At 43.7% G+C, this 22809-nt stretch overlaps 1 non-coding gene and 1 pseudogene across 1 annotated transcript; both read right to left on the bottom strand.

Annotated features, from left to right (window-relative positions):
* Window positions 1-857: 857 nt before the first annotated feature.
* Window positions 858-961, bottom strand: LOC112438675 (small nucleolar RNA U13). The gene has a single exon (XR_003027051.1). It is a non-coding gene; the product is annotated as a small nucleolar RNA U13 (small nucleolar RNA).
* A 1467-nt stretch (window positions 962-2428) lies between these two features.
* Window positions 2429-6028, bottom strand: LOC100981857 (Y-box-binding protein 1-like; annotated as a pseudogene).
* Between the last annotated feature and the right edge of the window lie 16781 nt (window positions 6029-22809).

The following is a 22809-nucleotide window of genomic DNA, read 5'->3' as shown; positions in this document are numbered from 1 at the left end:
GGTGAAGCTTGATGGTGGACAAATGGAAGCTTTACGGTGAAGCTTGGGTGAAAGAATGATGAAATTATTGATGCTCTTAAAGCAAACTAAATATAGCCTGAGAAGAAAGTCCATACTTCTGTATTTGAGTCCTTGTGGACTAACTGTAACCTAGTGTAATAGGCAGACAAGATTAAAAACTTAACTTAGGAGTATGTGCCTATAACTAAATTACTGAGTCTTGGCCAATCCCAGCAGCCATACTTCAAGCACTCTTAGACTGCTGAGTGTTCAAACTGTGTTCAAATAAGGCAAATGTCAACCTGTAACCAATCCAGCTGTTTCTGTACCTCACTTCTGATTTCTGTACATCACTTTACTTTTTTTGCCTATAAATTTGTTCTGACCATGAGGCACCCCTGGAGTCTCTCTGAATCTGCTGTAATTCTAGGGGCTGCCCAATTTGGGAATTGTCCATTGCTCAATTAAACTCCTTTAATTAGGCTGAAGTTTTTCTTTTAACAATGCTTTGCAAAAAGTTTATGAGGATGATGCACCAAAGAATTCAGCAGTTTACAAATAGATAACTCATTTTAAGAGAGGACAAGACGATATTGAAGATGAAACCTGAAGCAACAGAGCATCCACTTCAATTTTCAAGGAAAAAGTTAACCTTATTTGTACCCTAATTGAAGAAGACTGATTATTAACAGCAGAAACAATACCCAACACCATAGATATCTCAATTGGCTCAGTTTACACAATTCTAATAGAAAAATTAAAGGTGAGCAAACTTTTCATTTGATGGATGCCAAAACAGTTGCATTCAGATCAGCTGCAGACAAAAGCAGAGAGCACAGCATTTTTTTTTCCTTCCATGTCAGACAGGTAATGTGCCGATGTTGTAACAAGGTTCAAGGGTGGGACATCTCACACATGAGCATGAACACACAATCATCGTGCTCAGGAGCTACAAAAGGATTGAGCAGAGCTTTCAATGGAAATTTTAAACGAGTGGGGTCAGGATCCTGAAGCACTTCCTTGAAGAATTATAACAGGAGATGAGACGTGGCTTTACCAGTATGATCCTGAAGACAAAGCACAATCTAAACAATGGCAACCAAGAGGTGGAAGTGGTCCAGTCACAGCAAAAGTGGACCAGTCAAGAGCAAAGGTCATGGCAATAGCTTTTTGGGATGCTTGAGGTATTTTACTTGTTAACTGTCCGGAGGGCCAAAGAATGATAACATCTGCTTATTACAGGAGTGTTTTGAGAAAGTTAGTCAAAGCTTTAGCAGAAAATCCCTAAGAAATCTTCACTAGGGAGTCTTTCTCTGCCACGCCAATGCTACTGTTCATTCCTCTCATCAAAATGGGTGCAAGCAAGAGTTTCACCAGGCTGGACACGGTGGCTCATGCCTGTAATCCAGCACTTTGGGAGGCCAAGGCACGTGAATTGCTTGAGCCCAGGAATTAGAGACCAGCCTGGGCAACATGGTGAAACCCTGTCTCTACAAAAAATACAAAAATTAGCCAGGCGTGGTTGTGCATGCCTGTAGTCCCAGCTGCTCGGAAGGCTGAGGTGGGAGAATTGCTTGGGCCCAGGAGGTAGAGGTTGTGGTAAGCCGTGATTGTGTCACTCCACTCCAGTCTGGGCTACAGAGTGAGGCCCTGCCTCAAAAAACAAACAAACAAACAAATAAATAAATAGAGTTTCAAAAGGAAATCATTAGGCATCCACCTTACAGTCCTGATTTGCCTCCTTCTGCCTTCATTTCCTAATCTTTAAAAAAACCCATAAAACTACACCTATTTTTCTTCAGTTAGTATCGTAAAAGAGACTGCACTGACATGGTTACATTCCCAGGACCCTCAGTTCTTTAGGGATGGACTAAATGGCTGGTATCATTGCTTACAAAAGAAAGTGTCCCGAACTTGGTGAAGTCTATGTTGAGAAATAAAGTTTATATTTTTTATTTTAACTTTTTTGACAATTATTTAAGATCTTTATTGACAAGTGCTTGCAGTTCATTGACTATTTTGAAAAAACACCAAGTTGTAAACTTTTATTACAAATTTAAAATGAAGTTCTTAAGTCTCAACTTGACAGATAGGAAACAATTTAAAAATCTTTAGAGGCATATTGAGAAAAGCCAGACTTTTTTTTTTTTTTTTTAAGAAAACCACATTTGTTATCACCAAAAAGAGTTGTCTTTAGGAAAAAAGTGATTTTAAAAACCCATGCTGCACAGATAATGCAGATAGTTCTAATAATTGGTCAGCAGCAAAGAGCAAACAATGTCTTCAGTGCCAATCTTTTGTTCATTTCTTATTGCTGCAGTTTCACATTCATTTCTTCTTGTTGTACGACTAAAGGGGATGATGGTAGAGATGGTAAGCTGGTATTTACTCAGCCCTACCCTGCTCAGCCTTGGCCATGGGCAAATTTTCAGCTGCTTTGTCTCTTTGCCATATTTTCTGGGTCTCCACCTGGGCACCGACCTTGCTGCTGACCTGGGGTCTCATCTCCTTGATTTCTTTTTATCCTCTTCATCACCATCCTCTCTAGGCTGTCTTTGGCTAAGAGGGCCCCAGCGGAATCATGGCCTATAGCCACATACACATCTTGCCTCACTGGTCTACCTGGTGCTCCTGCACCCTGGCTGTCAGCATCCTCCATCTCCGCTCCCTGCGCTGGAGGGCTGGAACACTGTGGTCCACGCCCATAGGGTCTCTTCAGGTAGTAGGGCAGGAACCTTCTCCAGGAACCTTCTCCTGAGGAAGGGCCAGTCTTGTTGGGCCTGGCCTTTGGGAGCACTCTCCTATCCTTCCTCCTTTTCCCCACGCTCACTATTCTGGTAATTCTGCTGGTAATTGTGTGGAGGACCCCCAGGACGTGGATTGCTTCCATAATGGTTACGGCCTGCTCCACATTTACTGCCTTGCAGTGGAATTCAACCAGGGCTGTGACATCTGCTGCTTCCGCACCCTTTTCTCCTTCAGCGTCAGACTCCACAGTCTCTCCAGTTCCTACACAGCCAAGGTACTCCCTGGGGTTCTTTTTTAATGGCAGATCTGTTTCTTACATTGAATCATTTTCCTTTTCCCAAAAATCTTCGCCATGACCTTCTTGTCCCTACCCACAGAACCATGGATGTGAGGCCGCCGAGGCCACTACTCCCTGGGCAGCCAAAGCTGGTGGTAGAGATGTGGCTACTTTCAGGGCTTTCTGGGGTATCTCAGCTCCTGATCAAACTTTATTTTTTTATTTTTATTTTTTGAGACAGGGTCTCACTCTGTTGCTTAAGCTGAAGTGCAGTGGTACAATCATAGCTTACTGCAGCCTCAACCTCCCTGGCTCAAGGAATCCTCCCACTTCAGCCTCCCAAGTAGCTGGGAATACAGATACGCACCACCACACCCAGCTAATTTTTTATTTTTTGAGACAAAGTCTTGCTGTGACGCCCAGGTTGGAGAGCAATGGCACAATTTTGGTTCACTGCAACCTCCACTTACCAGGTTCAAGCGATTCTCCTGCCTCAGCCTCCCGAGTAGCTGGAATTACAGGCACGTGCCACCACACCCAGCTAATTTTTGTATTTTTAGTAGACATGGGGTTTCACCATGTTGGCCAGGCTGGAATCAAACTCCTGAGCTCAAGTGATCCTCCTACCTTGGCCTCCCAAAGTGCTGCGATTACAGGTGTAAGTCACTGCACCCAGTCCTAAAAAAAATCATTTAATTCAATTTTTCCACTAACTTCTTGAAGTCCGCTCGTACTACAGCATAGATCAATCTTGAAGACTTTATGCTTAGCCGAATAAGCCAGCGAAATAACACATAAGGAGAAATACTGTAGGATTCCACTTAGGTGAGGAACCTGGAGTTCTCGAATTCATAGAGAAAAAGCAGAATGGTGCTTGCCAGGGGTTGAAGGGGAGAGGAGTGAGGAGTTATTGTTTAATGGGTACAGAGTTTCAGTTTTGGATGATAAAAAAGTTCTGGAGGTGGATGGTGGTGGTTTCACAACAATGTGAATGTACTTAGTGTACTTAGTGCCACTGAACTGTACGCTTTAAAATGGCTAAAATGGTAAATATGATATTATGTGCATTTTACCACAAGAAAAAAATTCATATTACACAAACATTACAAGTATGATTCCAATTACTAAATATATTTGCATAGATTAAGCTCAGAACAAAAGATATCCAATGTTTATGGTGGTTATCTCTGAGTGATAGGGTTATGGGTGCTTTTAATTTTCTCTGAATCTGTATTTATAATAGAGAAATTATAAGTAGTAAATTATATAAAATTATGAGCAGTAAAATGTTTTTTATTACTTTTGCCAGTATTGCAAGTCCAAAATATTTTGTATTATCTTTTTTTTTTTTTTTGAGACAGAGTTTCTCTCTTGTCACCCAGGCTGTATTGCAATGGCACAATCTTGGCTCACTGCAACCTCTGCCTCCCAGATTCAAGGTTCAAGCAATTTCACTTCAGCCTCCCGAGTAGCTGGGATTATAGGCACCTGCCACCACACTGGCTAATTTTTATATCTTTGGTAGACATAGGATTTCGCCATGTTGGACAGGCTGGTCTCCAACTCCTGACCTCAGGTGATCCGCTCACCTTGGCCTCCCAAAGTGCTGGTATTACAGGCGTGAGCCACCGTGCCTGGCCTTGTATTACTTTTATAATAAAAGCAGGCATTGAAAAATGTGGTAAAAGAGGGAAACAACAGACACTTGAGGGTGGAGAGTGGGAGGAGGGAGCGGATCAGAAAAAATAACTGTTGGCTATTAGGCTTAGTAACTGGGTGATGAAATAATCTGTACAACAAACCCCCATGACATGAGTTTACCTATATAACAACCTGCACATGTACCCCGAACCTAAAATAAAAGTTAAACAAAAAGAAAAAAGTGGTATACCATACAATGAAATATTATTCAGCCATAAAAAGGAATGAAGTACCAGTAAATGTTACAACATGAATGAACCATGAAAACATCATATGCTAAGTGAAAGAAGCCAGTCATAGAAGATCACATATTGTATGATTCCACTCATGTGAAATGTGCAGAATAGGTAAATCCATGGAGATAAAGGACAGATTAGTGATTGCTTAGGGCTGATGGGAATAGGGGCAGGGGTGGGGGATGGGGAGTGACTACTAATGAGTACAGGGTTTCTTTCTCTCTTCTTCTCTCTTTCTTTTTTAGAGACAAGGTCTTGCTTGCTGTTGCCCAAGCTGAAGTATAGTGGCCTTATCATAGCTCACTGCAGCCTAGAACTCTTGGAGCTCAAGAAATCCTCCTGCCTCAGCCTCTGGAGTGGCTGGGACTAGTGTGTGCCACCATGCCTGGCTAAATTTTTTTTTTTGTAGAGACAGGGATCTCATCATGTTGCTTACGCCGGTCTTAAATTCCTAGCGAGAGGTGAAGCCAGCACGCCTTCCGGATGGGGTGGGCACTTGGAGAACCTTTCTATCTAGCTAGAGGATTGTAAATGCACCAATCAGCACTCTGTGTCTAGCTAGAGGATTGTAAATGCACCAATCAACGTTCCATAAAAATTGACCAATCAGCACTCTGTAAAATGGACCAATCAGCACTCTGTGAAATAGACCAATCAACAGGACATGGGAGGGGCCAAATAAGGGAATAAAAGCTGGCCACCCGAGTCAGAAGTGGTAACATGTGTTCTGCCTTGTTATTTTGCTCTTCAGAATGATTCTTGCTGTTGCTTACTGTTTGGGTCTGCGCTACTTTTAAGAGCCGTAACACTCGCTACAGAGGTCTGTGGGTTCGTTCTTGAAGTCAGCAAGACCACGAACCCACCGGAAGGAAGACACTGTGGATATATCTGAAGGAACAAACTCTGGACACACCGTTTTTGTGACTTTTTAACACTCAACACCAACGTCCGCAGCTTCATTCTTGAAGTCAGTGAGACCAAGAACCCACCGGAAAGAACCGACTCCGGACCCGCTGGCCTCAAGGGATCCTTCTGCCTCAGTCTCCCAAAGTGCTGGAGCCGCCATGTTCAGTCCACTGTACAGGGTTTCATTTTGGGGTGATGAAAATGTCTTGTAATTGGCCGGGTGTGGTGGCTCACGCCTGTGATCCCAGCACTCTGGGAGGCTGAGGAGGGTAGATCACTTGGGGAGAGGAGTTCAAGACCGGCCTGACCAATACGGTGAAACCCTGTCTGTTTTAAAAATACAAAAATTAACTGGGTGTGGTGGTGGGCAGCGGTAATTCAGATACTCGGGAGGCTGAGGCTGGAGAATCACTTGAACCTGGGAGGCAGAGGCTCAGTGAGTTGAGATCGTGCCACTGCATTCCAGCCCGGGTGACAGCAAGACTCCGTCTCAAAAAAAAAGTCCTGAAATCAACCGTGGTGGTTGCACAACTCTGTGCATACAGTAGTCCCCACTTCTCCAGAGTTTCTCTTGCCGTGGTTTCATTTACCCATGAACAACTGAGGTCCGAAAAGAGATGAGTACAGTATAAGATATTTAGAGACACAGTTACAATATACAGTAACTTTTATTACAGTATACATTTGTTACAGTATATTGCTGTGATTGCTCTGTTTTATTATTATTTTTGAGACAAGGTCTGTCATCCAGGCTGGAGTGCAGGGGTGCAATGACGGCTCACCATAGCCTGGACCTCCCCAGGCTCGGGTGATTTTGCTACCTCAGCCTCCATAGTAGCTGGGACCACAGGCATGCATCACCACACCCAGCAATTTTTGTATATTTTATAGAGATGGGGTTTTGCCATGTTGCCCAGGCTGGTCTTGAACTCCTGGGCTCAAGCAGTCTGCTTGCCCTGGCCTCCCAAAGTGCTGGGGTTACATGCGTGAGCCACTGTGCCCAGCCTGTTCTATTTTATTATTAGTTATTGTTGTTAATCTCTTACTCTGCTAATTTACAAATTAAACTTTATCGTAGGTATGTATGTATAGAGAAAACAGTATATATAGGATTCAGTACTATCGTCAGTTTCAGGCATCCAATGGGGGTCCTGGAATGTATCCCCCAGGGTTAAGTGTCAACTAGTATATACTAAAAACTATAGAATTGTGTATTTTAAATAGGTGAATTATGGTCTGTGAAGTATAACTCAATAAATGTGTTACAAGGAAAATCTTGTTTTCAGACTAGGTTTTATCCCAGTCTTAAAATCTTTGGTAGTCTTTTTGTGCTAGACCCATTCCTAGGCACTTAATGAAGATGTGAAGTCAAAGAGGCACTCTACTAGGCAATTTTATTTATTTATTTATTTATTTATTTTTTGAGACGGGGTCTCACTCTGTTGCTCAGGCTGGACTGCAGTGGCGCAATCACAGCTCCTGCAGCCTCAACCTCCCAGGCTCAAGCCACATCCTCCCACCTCGGACTGCCAAATAGCTGGGACTGCAGAGGCACGCTACTACAGGGGCACACTATTTTTTGTAGAGACAGGGTTTTGCCATGTTGCCCAGGCTGGTCTAGAACTCCTGAGCTCAAGCAATCCGCCCTCAGTCTCCCAAAGTGATGGGATTACCGGCACTTGGCCTGTTCAGAATTTCTTAAATGAATTAGCACATATAAGCTAGAGGAGCCCACCAGCCCAGGCTACCCAAGGAGGAATACCTTGTCATCAGAACTGCCCAAACCAGAAAGATTGGATGACTCAACACAGTGCAGATTTGTGAATTCTAACCCAGAAAGATTGCCCCTTCAGGACCTGTATGTGTCCAAGGAAACATTACGAGTTTAATAGCCTGGGCAACATAGTCAAACTCTGCCTCCACAAAAATTAGCTGGGTGAGGTGGTGTGCCCCTGTAGTCCCAGCTACACAGGAGGCTGAGGTGTGAGTATCAGTTGGGCTGGGGAGGTTGAAGCTCCAGTGAGCTATGATTGCACCACTGCAGTCCAGCCTGGGAAACAGAGCAAGACCCTGTTTCAAAAAAAAAGAAAAGAAAAGAAAAGAAAAAGGTTTATAGTCATCAATTCTGCTGTCTTTTCATAACCCCTAGTATTCTAGGCAATTTAATAGGGTACGATTATCCAGTAATTGGCCAGCAAATACTTATTAATTAAGCACCTACTATGTGGCAGGAACTAAGGTTGCAAAATTCAATGTGACATAGTGCCTTGCAGAGCTTTCAGTCTAAGGGAAGACACAGACACATTCCATAAGCAATTGCAATAGTTTGACAGTAGCTGTCCTAGGGCTGAAGTCAAGATACTGTAGGAGCATAGTGGAGTGCGGGATGTAGGGGAGGAAAAGAAATATTTTTTCCTTGATCATCACAGGGTTTGTGGCTGAAGCCCCTATAACAAAAGATAGTTTAACAAGAAAAGTATACACATTTATTTATTTAAGTTTCATGTGACATGGGAGACTTTAAAAGGAAATGGCCGGGTGCAGTGGCTCGCGCCTGTAATGCCTAGGGAGACTGAAGTGAGCTGATCACCTGAGGCCAGGAGTTTGAGACCAGCCTGGCCAAGATGGCGAAACCCAGTCTCTACTAAAATTACAAAAATTAGCCGGGTGTGGTGGCATGCGCCTGTAATCCCAGCTACTTGGGAGGCTGAGGTAGGAGAATCACTTGAACCCGGGAGGCAGAGCTTGCAGTGATTCAAGAGCAAGCCACTGCACTCCAGCCCAGACAACAGAGCAAACCTCCGTCTCAAAAAAACAAAAAAAGGAAATGGCCCAAAGAAACAGGTAAATCTGTGTATATTTTATGCTAGGTTTGATGGAGAAGTGGAGGGTCCTGGAAAAATATAATTGGATAAAAAGTATGCTCTAATGTTAATAAAGTGTGAGGGGACCACTTAGCAAGACCTATGTGTTCCGATTTGTCTTTGTGTCTCTGTGTGTTCAGAGATAAGGATGTCCCTTTCCTCTAGGTATAGGGAGGGACCTCTCCAATGAGGTCTCATGACCTGCTTCAAGGGAGAAGGCTGAGAGGAAGATGAGAATGACCTACTTGCTTCTGCTGTTTTCTCAAATACCAAAGTGCTGTATTTGTGGGTAGCATGTCCTGAACTCAATCAGAGGTTGATAGGGGGTGAGGTAGGAAATGTTTCCCAGTCTTTGAACTGAGACCTGAAGGCTGAGTAGAAGTTAGAGAGAGGAAGTGGAAGAAGAAAGTACTGTGATTGGCAGAAAGTCATGTGCAAAGGCCCAGGGGAAAGAAAGAACAGAGCTTTTATCCCAGGAACTTTAAGTAGTTGAGGATAGTTGAAGAGTTTAAAATTAGATGTGGCAAAAGCTAAGACTCAAGAGATAAACAGGGGCCTCACAAGTGTAGAGGGCTTTTGAAACCTTTCCTGAAGTGGGTTTTGATACCTATGGAGGTGCACCACTGCTAGTCAGGGTTCTCTAGAGAGAGAACCAACAGGGGATGATTAGATAGACAGATAGATACATATACAGACAGAGGAGAAGGGATTTATTAGGGAATTGGCTCACATGATTCTGGAAGCTGAGAAGTCCCATGACAGGCCATCTGCAAGCTGGAGACCCTGGGATGCTGGTATTGTGGCTCAATCCAAGTCAAAAAGTCTTAGAACCAGGGATGCCAATGGTGTAATTCTCAGCCCAAGCCCCAAAGCCTGAGAACCTGGTGGGGTGGGTGGTGCTCATGTAAGCCCTAGAGTCTCAAGGCTGGAGAGCCTGGGGTCCTGATATCCAAGGACAGGAGGAGAAGAGTAGGTCCCAGCTCCAGGAGAGAGAGGAAATCCTTTTCTCTTCTTTTTTTGTTCTATCTTGGCCCCCAGCCAATTGGTTGGTGCCCAGCCACATTGAGGGAAGATCTTCCCCTCTTAGTCCACTGACTCACACGCCAGTCTGCTCTGGAAACCCAGACAGACACACCCAGAAGGAATGTTTTACCGTCTCTGTAGGTGTTCCTTAATCCAATCCAGTTGACACCTTACCTTAACCATCGCAGCCACTGAGATCTCCAGCCTCCAACTGCTGTCGCTAAGCTCTGCCACAGTATTCATATCAACACCATGCTCTCCCCAAGCTACTCCTAGCCAATAACTGCGCATGGCAGAGCTGCTCAAACCAGGCCATTCCATGCCTCCTCTAATGGGCTTTCTTGGCTGTGGGGGCTCCTGTGTGGTCTGGTCAGGATAGGCCGCACGCTTACCTGTAGAGCTGCCTGGAGCCTGATGGTGACCCTTGGCCAACACTATGGAATATATCAAATGATGTTCTGTAACCATCGGTCTGTGGATTGTTTGGGGAACAGGACATACCAGCCCATCAGCACTGTTTAATAATTGTTTCTTTGATGGAGCCTGGAGGATTTCAATATTAAGGCTGGTCATGGAGCTAAAACATGCCTATGTGACCAGTTCACTCCAAGAGATCCCACCATGAGCGAGCTTTGGACTTCCTGGTATGTACACACATGACGGTTCAAGACCTGAACGTGTAGCACAGGCAGTGGGAGTCAGCAGAGACAGAACAAAGAAGCCTGTGCCTGAGATCTCTAGCCCCTTCTTTGCATAACGTTGCCTGCTATTACCATACTGTATCCTTTGCCTGTTAAAAACTGATATGTGAGGGCTGGGCTGGGTGGCTCACGCCTGTAATCCCAGCACTTTGGGAGGCTGAGGAAGGTGGATCATGTGAAGTCTGGAGTTCAAGACCAGCCTGGCCAAGATGGTGAAACCCTGTCTCTACTAAAAATACAAAAATTAGCTGGGCATGGTGGTGCACACCTGTAATCCCAGCTACTCGAGAGGCTGAGGTGGGAGAATTGCTTGAACCCGAGAGGTAGAGATTGGGGTGAGTCGAGATCTGCCACTGCACTCCAGCCCGGGTGACAGAGTGAGACTGTCTCAAAAAACAAAACAAAACAAAACAAAACTGGTCTGTATGAGTATAGAAACTGTTGGAGTCCTGTGAGTCCTTTCAGCAAGCAAACATGGAAGGTAATCAGAGCATGATGAACACAGCCTCCCATTGGCCTAGCTGTCTCTCTGCTTTATCCCTCAAAAGCATTTCCCCAAATAAATAAATCTATACATCTGATTGTGTCCTAGCCTCTGTTTCTCAGAAAACTTGAACAGGAACAGGGTATCAAGAGTGGCTGGAAAAGCACACAGTTTAGGATTGACTAATTTCTCACCTGGCTGGCAAGGAGTATCCCATCCCAAGTGGAATGTGGGGCACGGATAATGCCTGATTCAAGGTGGCCCAAAATATCCGAGTGGAGGGGAACACCTTTGCTGGTGAGATGATTCAGGCATTGAAAGACAGGGGAAAGACACTGCTTAAAAACACAGTGGAGTTGGCTGGTTATTAGTGCCCTGTATAGGAATAATGAAAAGCGAGAGTTAAACACATACCAGCTAAGTGGAGAGCCAGAGCCCTCATTGGTAGCTTACAAAGAGGCCATCATTGCCTTTACGAAGAGTGAACACAGCTAAGAAGCAAACTCAGGTCTTAATGTTACTGAACAGAATTGGGGTCCGCTTACCTGGTGCAATAAGGCCAAAACAACCACACTGAGGTTTGCAGCAGGAGAAAGGAGGGAGTTTATTTGCAGGGTGCCAAGTGAGAATCAAGCAGCTCTTGCTTAAATCTTGACCTCCCTGATGGGTTGAAAGTAAGGACGTTTTGTTTTGTTCTTTGAGACAGGATCTCGCTCTGTCACCCACACTGGAGTGTGGTGGTGCAATCATAGCTCACTGCAACCTCAAACTCCCAGGGTCAAGCGATCCTCCCATCTCAGCTTCCCAAGTAGCTAGGGCTATAGGCATGTGCCACTATAACTGGCTAGTTTAAAATTTTTTGTAGAGATCCGGGGCAGGTGTGTAGGGGGGTGGGGTCTTGCTATTTTGCCCAGGCTGATCTCGAACACTTGGCCTCAAGAAATCCTCCTGCCTCAGCCTCCCAAGGTGCTGGGATTACAGACATGAGCCACTGTGCCTGGCCTGAAAGAAAGAATTTTTAAAGGCAGGGGTAGATTTTAGGAAAGCAGAAGTTACAGGCAAAATCATAAATCAATACATGGAGATTATACACTGTTTTGGCCTAAAAGGGTGGGATATCTTGAAGTGGGGGCTTACAGGTCACTGATAGACTCAAGATTTTCTGATTTGCAATTGGTTGAGGATGAGAAGTTTTGTTTAAAAATTTGGGGTCAGCAGCAAAGAATGTTAGCTCTGGCTTGTGGGCATGACCTCCTCCAGGCCCCTCAGGAAGAAATTGAGAACAAAGAAGTCCAGTCCTCAGCTCCCTGTTCTCTGAGGTCTAAAGTGCCAGCAGATCCATTTGATAGGGGTTTGAGTTCCTGAAAAATAACCCAGTGACATATGTTAAGATGTTATCTTTAGTTTCTGTAGGGGAACCAAACATCCTGTGATTCTAACTACTGTTTTAAACTACCATTACCTTCTTGCTTATCAAGTTGCTTATTTACTTCTCAGGAGTAGCTAGGAGCCTGGAATTTCCCTTGAAGGAATTCACCATTTTCCTTTATTTCCATGCTCGAGGTGCCTGAAGGCTCAAAAAGGGGGGGGTCCCTGCTCCCTCTCATTAATAGTTAAAGTCATTGAGTTCCAGAGGCATTTAAATGGTCAGCCAAGGCTGGGCACGGTGGCTCACACCTGTAATCCCAGCACTTTGGGAGGCCAAGGCAGGCAGATCACTTGAGGTCAGGAGTTCGAGACCAGCCTGGCCAACATGGTAAAACCCAGTCTCTATAAAAAATACAAAAATTAGCTGGGCATGGTGGTGCGTGCCTGTAATCCTAGCTACTGGGCAGGCTGAGGCACGAGAATCACTTAAACTGGGGAGGCAGAAGTTGCACTGAGCTGAGATCACACCACTGCACTCCAAACCTGGGCAACAGAGCGAGATTCCATCTCAAAAAAAAAATAAGTAAATAAGAATAAAAAATAAATGCTTAGCCAAGACAAGTTGTTTACACAACCTCAGAGCCCTGGTTGAGGAAGCCTGGGACCCGGACACACAGGATGGAGACATCTGGGATGTGCCCTAAAGGATTCGTCTCTGCAGACTCAAAGGTCACATACAGAGGTATCCAGCCTCCTCCCCGGCCCGGCGCGCTGGCTCACACTGTAATCCCAGCACTTTGGGAGGCCGAGGCGGGTGGATCACAAGGTCAGGAGATCGAGACCATCCTGGCTAACACGGTGAAGCCCCGTCTCTATGAAAAATACAAAAAATTAGCCGGGCGTAGTGGCGGGCACCTGTAGTCCCAGCTACTGGGGAGGCTGAGGCAGGAGAATGGCGTGAATCCGGAAGGCGGAGCTTGCAGTGAGCCGAGATCGTGCCACTGCACTCCAGCCTGGGAGACAGAGACTCCGTCTCAAAAAAAAAACAAACAAAAAAATTGAAACATACAATTCAGTAAAGTGCACAAATCTTTAGTGTATAACATCTAGACAATTTGTTTCTTTTTAAAATCAACTATTATTGAGATAAAGGTTATATATAATAAAATGTACCTATTTTTAGTGTATGGTTTGATGAATTTTGACATCTATGTATATATCATCATAATTAAGATATATAACATCTCCATCACCAACAAAATTTTCCTCATACTCCTTTGTAGTCAGTCCTACCCCTCCCAGTACTAGACAAACACTGGTCTGCTTTTTGTCACTATATAGTACTTTTTCCTGTTCTAGGACTTTATATTAAAAAATCCTACCATATACATGTATTATACACACACACACACACACACACACACACACTTTTTCGGATCTGGATTCTTTAGCTCATCAATAAAGTTTTCAAGATCCATTCATGTTGTTGTGTACTGTGTCTATCAGAAGTTTGCTCCTTTTTATTGCTGAGTAGTATTCCCTTGTATGGACAAACCAATTTGCTTATCTATTTGCCTATAGATGGATATATATATTTTTGAGATGGAGTTTCATTCTTGTCGCCCAGGCTGGAGTGCATTGGCATGATCTTGGCTCACTGCAACCTCTGCCTCCAGGGTTCAAGGGATTCTGCTGCCTCAGCCTCCCAAGTAGCTGACATTACAGGTGCCCACCACCATGCCCAGCTAATTTTTGTATTTTTAGTAGAGACGGGGTTTCACCATGTTGGCCAGGCTGGTCTTAAACCCCCAACCTCAGGTGATCCGCCCACCTTAGCTTCCCAAAGTGCTGGAATTACAGGCATGAGCCACCTTGCCCGGCTAGATGTGTATTTGGTTTTAATACCCATCCACAAATATTCATGGCAGCTATTATTAATAAAACTATTATTAATAAAGCTGCCATGAATATGCATGTACAAGTCTTTTGGGGCTCATGGGATTTCATTCTCTTGGGTAAATACCTAGGAATGGAATGGTTGGGTCATATGGTGGGTACATATTTAACTTTATAAGAACCTGCCAAATGGATTTCCAAGGTGGCTGTGCCATTTGACATCCCTATCAATTCTGGCCGCTCTATATTCTCTTCAGCGGTTGGTAATGTCAGATTTTTGACTTTTTTAAATGTGTGTGCCCTTCTGATAGGTATGTAATGATATTGATTTCTAGATTCTTTTGTGGTCAAATAAAATATTCTATATTGTGGGCCAGGAGAAGTGGTTCACAGCTATAATCCCAGCACTTTGCAAGGCTGAGGCGGGCAGATGATTTGAGGTCAGGAGTTTGAGACCAGCCTGACCAACATGGTGAAACTTCCTCTCTACTAAAAATACAAAGAAATTAGCTGGGCGTTGTGGTGCACACCTGTAGTCCCAACTACTTGGGAGTCTGAGGCAGGAGAATCACTTGAGCCGGGAGGCTAAGGTTGCAGTGAGCTGAGATCGCGCCACTGCATTCCAGCCTAGGCAACAGAGCAAGACTCCATCTCAAAAACCAAAACCAAAACAAAAACAAAACAGAACTCTATATTGTGACAGTCTTTTTCACTGTAAGATTTGTTTCATGCCCAGGACATGGACTGTCTTGGTGAATGTTACATTTGCACTTGAAAAAAAAATGTGTTTTTGCCTTTTTTTTTTTTTTTGAGACGGATTCTCACTCTGTTGCCCAGGCTGGAGTGCAGTGGCACGATCTCGGCTCAATGCAACCTCCGCCTCCCAGGTTCAAGTGATTCTCCTGCCTCAGCCTCCTGAGTAGCTGGGACTATGGCATGTGCTGCCATGCTTGGCTAATTTTTTGTTTTTGTTTTGTTTTGTAGAGATGGGGTTTCTCCATGTTGCCCAGGCTTCCATCCATTTATTCTTTTTTTTTTTTTTTTTTTTTTGAGAAGGAGTTTTGCTCTTGTTGCCCGGGCTGGAGTGCAATGGCGCCATCTCGGCTCATCGCAACCTCCACCTCCTGGGTTCAAGTGATTCTCCTGCCTAAGCATCCTAAGTAGCTGGGGTAAAAGGCATGTGCCACCATGTCCGGCTAATTTTGTATTTTTAGTAGAGATGGGGTTTCTCCATGTTGGTCAGGCTGGTCTCGAACTCCTGACTTCTGGTGATCTGCCCGCCTCGGCCTCCCAAAGTGCTGGGATTACAGGCGTGAGCCACCTTGCCTGGTCCATTTATTCTTAATCTGTTGTCTTTATATTCAAATTAGATTTCTTTATAGAGTATATAGTTTTGTCTCACTTTTTTTTTTTTTAGGGTCTTCCTGTGTCGCCCAGGCTGGAGTGCAGTGATGTGATCTTGGCTCACTGCAACCTCCGCCTCCCGGGTTCAATTGATTCTCATGCCTCAGCCTCCCGAGTAGCTGGGATTACAGGCATGTGCCACCACACCCGGCTAATTTTTGTATTTTTTAGTAGAGATGGGTTTCACCATGTTGGTCAGGATGGTCTCAATCTCTTGACCTCGTGATACGCCTGCCTCAGTCTCCCAAAGTGCTGGGATTACAGGCGTTAGCCACCGTGCCCAGCCTCATTTTTTTTTTAAAGGTCAATGAGATACAATTCGTTAAGAATAAAAATATATTGTTTCGCCAGGTGCAGTGGCTCATGCCTGTAATCTTGGCACTTTGGGAGGCCGAGGTGGTGCATCATTTGAATCCAGGAGTTTGAGACCAGCCTGCCCAACATGGGGAAACCCCATCTCTACTAAAAATACAAAAATTAGCTGGGTGTGGTGGTGCATGCCTGTAGTCCCAGCTACTCAGGAGGCTGAGGCACGAGAATCGCTTAAGCCTGGGAGGCGGAGGTTGCAGTGAGTCGAGATTGCGCCACTGCACTCCAGCCTGGGTGACACAGCAAGACACAGTTTCAAAAAAAAAAAAAAATTAGCCAGTGTGGTGGCCTGTGCCTGTAATCCCAGCTACTCGGGAGACTGAGGCAGGAGAACCGCTCGAACCTGGGAAGTAGAGGCTGCAGAGAGCCAAGAGGGCACTGCATCCAGCCTGGGTGACAGAGCGAGATTCTGCCTCAACAAAAAAATAATAATAATAATCAATAAAAATACATCGTTTCAAACTTAGAATAATTTAATATTCTCTTTATTATTTCACATGTATCTGGAAATGGAATAGATACCTGTTCTCATCCTGTCCCGAGGCAGCGTTCCAGCAACTGGTACACGGTTCCCAGATAGAGTCAAAGTGACTTTCCTCTTGCAACCATTTTCATTGTCAAAAAAAAATTTGTTTTCATATATTTCAAGAGTAGCTTCAGATTAATACCTCTCAGAACAATCTCGTCCTAAAGGCCAACTTGGTTTAGAGCCTTTAACTGCAAATAATTTCCAGGCGACACTGACGACCAACATAAGGTAAATAACATATAGGCACATTTCAGTTCTATGGATTTCACTTTCATATTTTAAGTCTATCACTTTATACCTTCAGCATCAACATTAAAATAGAACCTAAGAAGATTTCTGTTTGAGCAACATTCTATATAAGTATCTCCACCTCTACCCCACTTGCAATCAGACTAGATTAATTTGCTTTCAATTATAATAACTGATAACTTTAATAGATTTTTAATCTAATAAACAGCTTTTAATTATAAAACTTATTCTCAATTATAATTTATAATTTTTTAAATTTAATTTTTTTTTGAGACAGGGTCTTGCTCTGTCACCCAGGTTGGAGTGCAATGGCACCATCACAACTTACTGCAGCCTCAACCTCCTGGGCTCAATCAATTCTCCCACCTCAGCCTCGCCAGTAGCTGAGACTACAATTGTATGTCATCATACCTGACTAATTTTTTAAATTTTTTTGTAGAGACAAGGTCTCACTATGTTGCCCAGGCTGGCCTTGAACTTCTGGGCTCAAGTGATCCTCCCACCTCAGTCTCCCAAAGTGCTGGTGTTACGGGCATTAGCCACTGCACCTGGCATGTAATTTACAGTTAAAAAGACTAGTTCAAGTACTTACGTTGATGAATCCCATACAACGCCAAAACAAAGGAAAATTATTTTCAATATAATTAACTGCAGATACATGGCTTAGTAAGACTACTAAAACAGCTCATGCCATGTATTTAAAAACAAAAACAAAAACAAAACATGCCTGAGGCAAGGAGATTGCGGCTGCAGTGAGCTGTGATTGCCCCAGCCTGGGTGACAGAGTGAGATACTATCTCTTAAAAACAGAAAAAAAATATGAGAAAAAAAAAGCTGTACTGAGATGGATTTTAAAATAATCTCAGAAAATAGAAAAATTATTAATAATCTTTACAGCTTTTGATTACATATCTTCATAATGATAATTTTAATCACAGGTCTCAAATTTTGTTGCAAATATATTGCCATTAGGTCTCTAATCGTAGATTATCTTTTGTTGAATATTCTGCTGATAAATAAACAACTGCTTAACATTCCAATCAAATGTATTCTCACAATTAACTACAAGACTGGTGCCACTACTGGGAAACGAGCTGAGTTAATCAGCAGTTACATCAAATGTAATGAATCCCAAATCACTTCTTTCTCTCGGTCCGTTGAAGTCATCTACGTTTTTCAGCTTGATCGGCGAGTCATTGCCACCACACCGGGATGCTTCCGTCTTTGAAGGCAGTGGTGATGGTGAAAGCAGCTAAATATGAGCGCCACCATCAGGCTGAGAAGCGGCAGAGAGTTCACCTGCGACACCACCGCATTCATCTCCCACGACCCTGTGTCCACATGCACGCTTGGGCTCCTGTTTCAGGAGTGTATCACATATCTTTAAATATTGTTATGCTACTTTACATATCATGTGAGAACCTTTTAATAATGCAACTCCATTTTCCCTTTGGAACCTTTGTGCTATTGTTTTAAGACATTTCATTTCCATTTCCATTAGAAAGTCCAAAATATATTTTTATATTTGCTTTAAATGGTCAATTATCTTTTTAGAGAAATTCTTTTAAATGAAAAAAGTATTTTATATTTACAATGTATTTACATCTCTTTCTTTCTTTTTTTTTTTTTTTTTTTTTTGAGTTGGAGTCTTGCTCTGTCGCCCAGGCTGGAGTGCAGTGGCACAATCTCGGCTCACTGCAAGCTCTGCCTCCTGGGTTCATGCCATTCTCCTGCCTCAGCCTCCCGGGTAGCTGGGACTACAGGCGCCCGCCACCACACCCAGCTAATTTTTTGTATTTATAGTAGAGATGGGGTTTCACTGTGTTAGCCAGGATGGTCTCGATCTCCTGATCTCGTGATCCGCCCGCTTTGGCCTCCCAAAGTGCTGGGATTACAGGCATGAGCCACTGCGCCAGGCCACATCTCGTTATTTCTTTGTGTAGATCTCATTTTTCTATCTGTCACCCATGCTGGAGTGCAGTGACACAATCACGGCTCACTGAAACCCCAAACTCCTGGGCTCAAGCAATCCCTCTATCTTTAGCCTCCTGAGTAGCTGGGACTAAAGGTGTGTGCCATCATAACCAGCTAATTTTTCTCTATTTTTGGTAGAGATTGTGTCTCGCTAGTTGCCCAGGCTTGTCTTGAACTCCTGGCCTGAGGCAATCCTCTCCCTACTGCCTCCCAAAATGCTGGGATTGGCTGGGTGCAGTGGCTCATGCCTGTAATCCCAGCACTTTGGAAGGCCGACGGGGGCAGATCACTTGAGGTCAGGAGTTCAAGACCAGCCTGGCCAACATGGCGAAACCCCATCTCTATTAATATAAAAAATATTGAAAAAACAAGGCAACAACAAAAAGCCCAAAGTGCTGGGATTACATGCATGAGCCACCGTGCCCAGCCCAAAAAATATTTCTTATAATGCCATTCTCTGGAAATGACCTCACAGCTTTTATTTATCTGAAAATGTCTTTCTTTTCTTTTCTTCTTTTTTTTTTTTGAGATGGAGTCTTGCTCTGTCATCCAGGCTGGAGTGCAGTGGCATGATCTCAACTCACCGCAACCTCTGCCTCCCAGGTTCAAGTGATTCTATTCTCCTGCCTCAGCCTCCCCAGTAGCTGGGATTACAGGCGCATGCCACCATGCCTGGCTAATTTTTGTATTTTTAGTAGAGACAGGGTTTCACCATTGTTGGCCAGGCCGGTCTCAAACTCCTGACCTCAAGCAATCCGCCCACCTTGGCCTCCAAAAGTGCTGGGATTACAGGCGTGAGCCACTGCACCTGGCCACAACATTGGTACTTTTGATATTTGTCCTTTTTTTTTCCTTCACACTCACAGACTCAGGTCGCAACTTTTGACATTTGGATTGACAAAGGCTTGGCACTTGTTGACATGTCCTTGTTGTGGAGGCCTTTCCTGTGCACTGTAGGATGTTTAACAGCATCCCTGCTGCTATGGTCTGAATGTTTGTGTCTCTCCCAAATTAATATGTTGAAGTCTAACACTAATAGTATTAGAGGAGGTGGGGCATTTGGGATTGGTGTCCTTATGAAAGAGGCCCCAGAGAGCTGCCTTGTCCCCTTTCGCCATGTGAGAAAGCAGCGAGGACACATTCTCTAAACCAGGAAGCGGGCTCTCATCAGACACCAAATCTGCCAGTGCCTTGATCTAGGTCCTCCCAGCCTCCAGAACTGTGAGAAATACATTTCTGTTATTTATAAACCACCCAGTGTTTTGTTATAGCCACACAAATGGACTAAGACACCTGGCCTCTACCTTCTAGACAATGGTAGCATCTTCCCAGTCATGACAATATAAATTATCTCCAGATATAGCAAAATATCCTCTGGGGAGTAAACTTACCCCTGGTTGAGAACTGCTGTTCTAGGTCTATTTCAGTTCTACTCCTAAGGTGTAACCCTTCACGGATCTTTACCACATATCCTGAGTGTTTAATCAGGTCTCTTCACTCAGAGTTGGAACTCAAACATACCCCAGTAGTGTGTGGGCTCTGGGAACTGTCCAACTTACATTTCCCCATAGTGATTTTTTGCTTGGCTTTGTGGAGTTTCCTGTTAGAGATACAGCTTAATATTTAGCACAAGACTCCAGGGCACTGTTATGCAGATTTCCTGGGCTCTTTTCTGGACTCTTTTCTCTGTGTTACTTTGCCTTGCAAATTCCAGCCACCTTAGCCTCCTGAAACCAATCTCTGTCCTTCAACTTGGTGAAACGACTATATTCTGTTTAGGTTCCCTCTTCTTGCACCACAGCAGTCTGGGAAGTATCTCCAGGCAGACAGCCTAGGTCATTTTTGGACTCATTCCATTTATTTTCCTTCTCACAGTCTTGAATTGCCTATAGTACATGTATGCACATTTATAGTACGTGTATGAACATTTGTTTCATATACTTTGCCCAGTTTCCTTATAGCAGGAGGGCATGTTTGGTACTTGTTACTCTGTCAGGGCTAGAAACAGAAGTCTCCCTCAATAATTACATTTTTAAACATTTCATCTACTAACATGCCCTGTTGATGTTGGTCTTCCTTCCTGTCACTCTTTACTACTTATCTTTTCTAAACACATAATTACTGAGTAGGCCAAGAAAGACATTTTGAGTAAATGCTACTTTGTTTTCTTTGAGATTACCTTTTCTAAAATGCGTCAGATCTCTATTTTGCTTTTGGGCAATCACATTCATCCTTGGGTAAATACTGACCATATCCATTATTCGCTGTACCCAAGGCAGATACACTTGCATTTCAAATTAGAGGTAAGCAGAATGGTCCTCTGTTCATTGATATAGGAAAATGATGGGCCAGGAAAATGATTAGCCAGGTGTGATGGCTCCCACCTGTAATCCCAGCACTTTAGGAGGCTGAGGCAAGAGGATCACTCGCATCCAGAAGTTTGAGACCAGCCTGGGCAACAAAGTGAGACTTTGTCTCTACAAAAATTAGCCAGGGATGGTGTTTGTACCTGTAGTCCCAGCTACTTGGGACGCTGAACTGGGAAGATCAGTTGAGCCCAGGAGGTGGGGGCTGCATTGAGCCATGATCATGCCACTGCACTCCAGGCTGGGTGACAGCGAGAGCCTGTCTCAAAAAAATAAAATAAAATAAAATAAAAATAAATAAAATAAAAGACAGACTTCAGATTGAGATAGACCCCTATCCCCTTCCACCGTTTGAGGACATAACAAGAAGGTGGCATCTATGAACCAGGAGACAGGCCCTCACTAGATACTGAACCCGCTGCATCTTAATCTTGGTCTTCCCAGCTCCAGAACTGTGAGAAATAAAGGTCTGTTGTTTATCAGCTACCAAGTCCACGGTATTCTGTTATAGCAGTCCAGACGGATGAAGACGATAATAGTAGTAGTTAACATTTACAGACTACCCACCACACACCAGTCACTAGTTCACACTTTACCTACACGTTTCTCAGTTATCCTCACAACCTTTTGAGAGGGCCAGCCTTATTATCTCCATTTTACAAATGTACCAAGAGTTGAAGCAACTTTCCAGGGTCACACGGCCAGCAAGCAGCAGTCAGGTGGCTCATGTTCCTCACCACGGCATGGCTGTGACAGCTCCACTGTCTCTACAACATGGGCACTAAGCTTTACAAAGGCTCCCTCTTTCAGCGAAGCTTCTACATGGTGCCCGTTTATTAATTTAAAAATGTAAAAGTCCCTAACATTGAAATGAGTGATATAAGAATTGTATTAGTCACTCTCGAGCTTTTTCATACATTTTTCTGTTTGAATGGAATAATTTGCATTTTTTGAAATGGAAAACAATTAGTCACACATCAAATTCTACTGCATCACTAATACACTGTCTCACGAGCATACTACTAGGAATTACTTGGCCTGCCACGGCTGCCAGGGATCTACAATTAAGAATTCACCCACCATGTTGTCTTTAAGTCTCATTGCATTTCCTATGCCCAGATAAATCCTCTGTCCCTAGTTGATTCATGAAATATTGATTGCATGCATCTTGCATGCAGGATAAGTACTCTCCGGTTGTTGTTGTTGTTTTTTTTTTTTCTGTTTTGAAAGCAAATCTTGTACTTTGGTTGCAAGCGTTCTTAAATTTATTGTGTCACCTGCATGAGCAAGTGTATTTAGTATTTAGTAAATACAGACTAGGTATTTAGTAACTATCTGTGCATTCACTGACTCCCACCCCTAGTCCTGGAACTTGTTCTTTCTCCTACTACCTTAGTTCTTTAATTCTAATCCTTCCCCTGGGCCTCTGTGTTGAGGAAACCATATTACATCTCCATTAACCATCAGTGTCCTTAAGTTCTCAGTTATTTAGTACCTCCTCTTAATTTGTTCCTGTATCATTCTCATTCTACTTCTAAAGCATAATTTCCTCTCAAACTATATGGATTTTTCTCTATATTTAGCTCTTGGTTTTTCTAATCCCCTCCCCCTCCCTTCCCCTCATGTTTTGCTTCGTTTGCTCCTCACACATTCCCATTCCTGTTCCTTTAGGGAGAAAACTGACACACATACACACTCACTGAGGCCTCCCTCC

The sequence above is a fragment of the Pan paniscus genome, chromosome 1 (assembly GCF_029289425.2).
Source record: "Pan paniscus chromosome 1, NHGRI_mPanPan1-v2.0_pri, whole genome shotgun sequence".
Taxonomy (NCBI): domain Eukaryota; kingdom Metazoa; phylum Chordata; class Mammalia; order Primates; family Hominidae; genus Pan; species Pan paniscus.
This window is presented reverse-complemented; position numbering and strand designations above follow the sequence as displayed.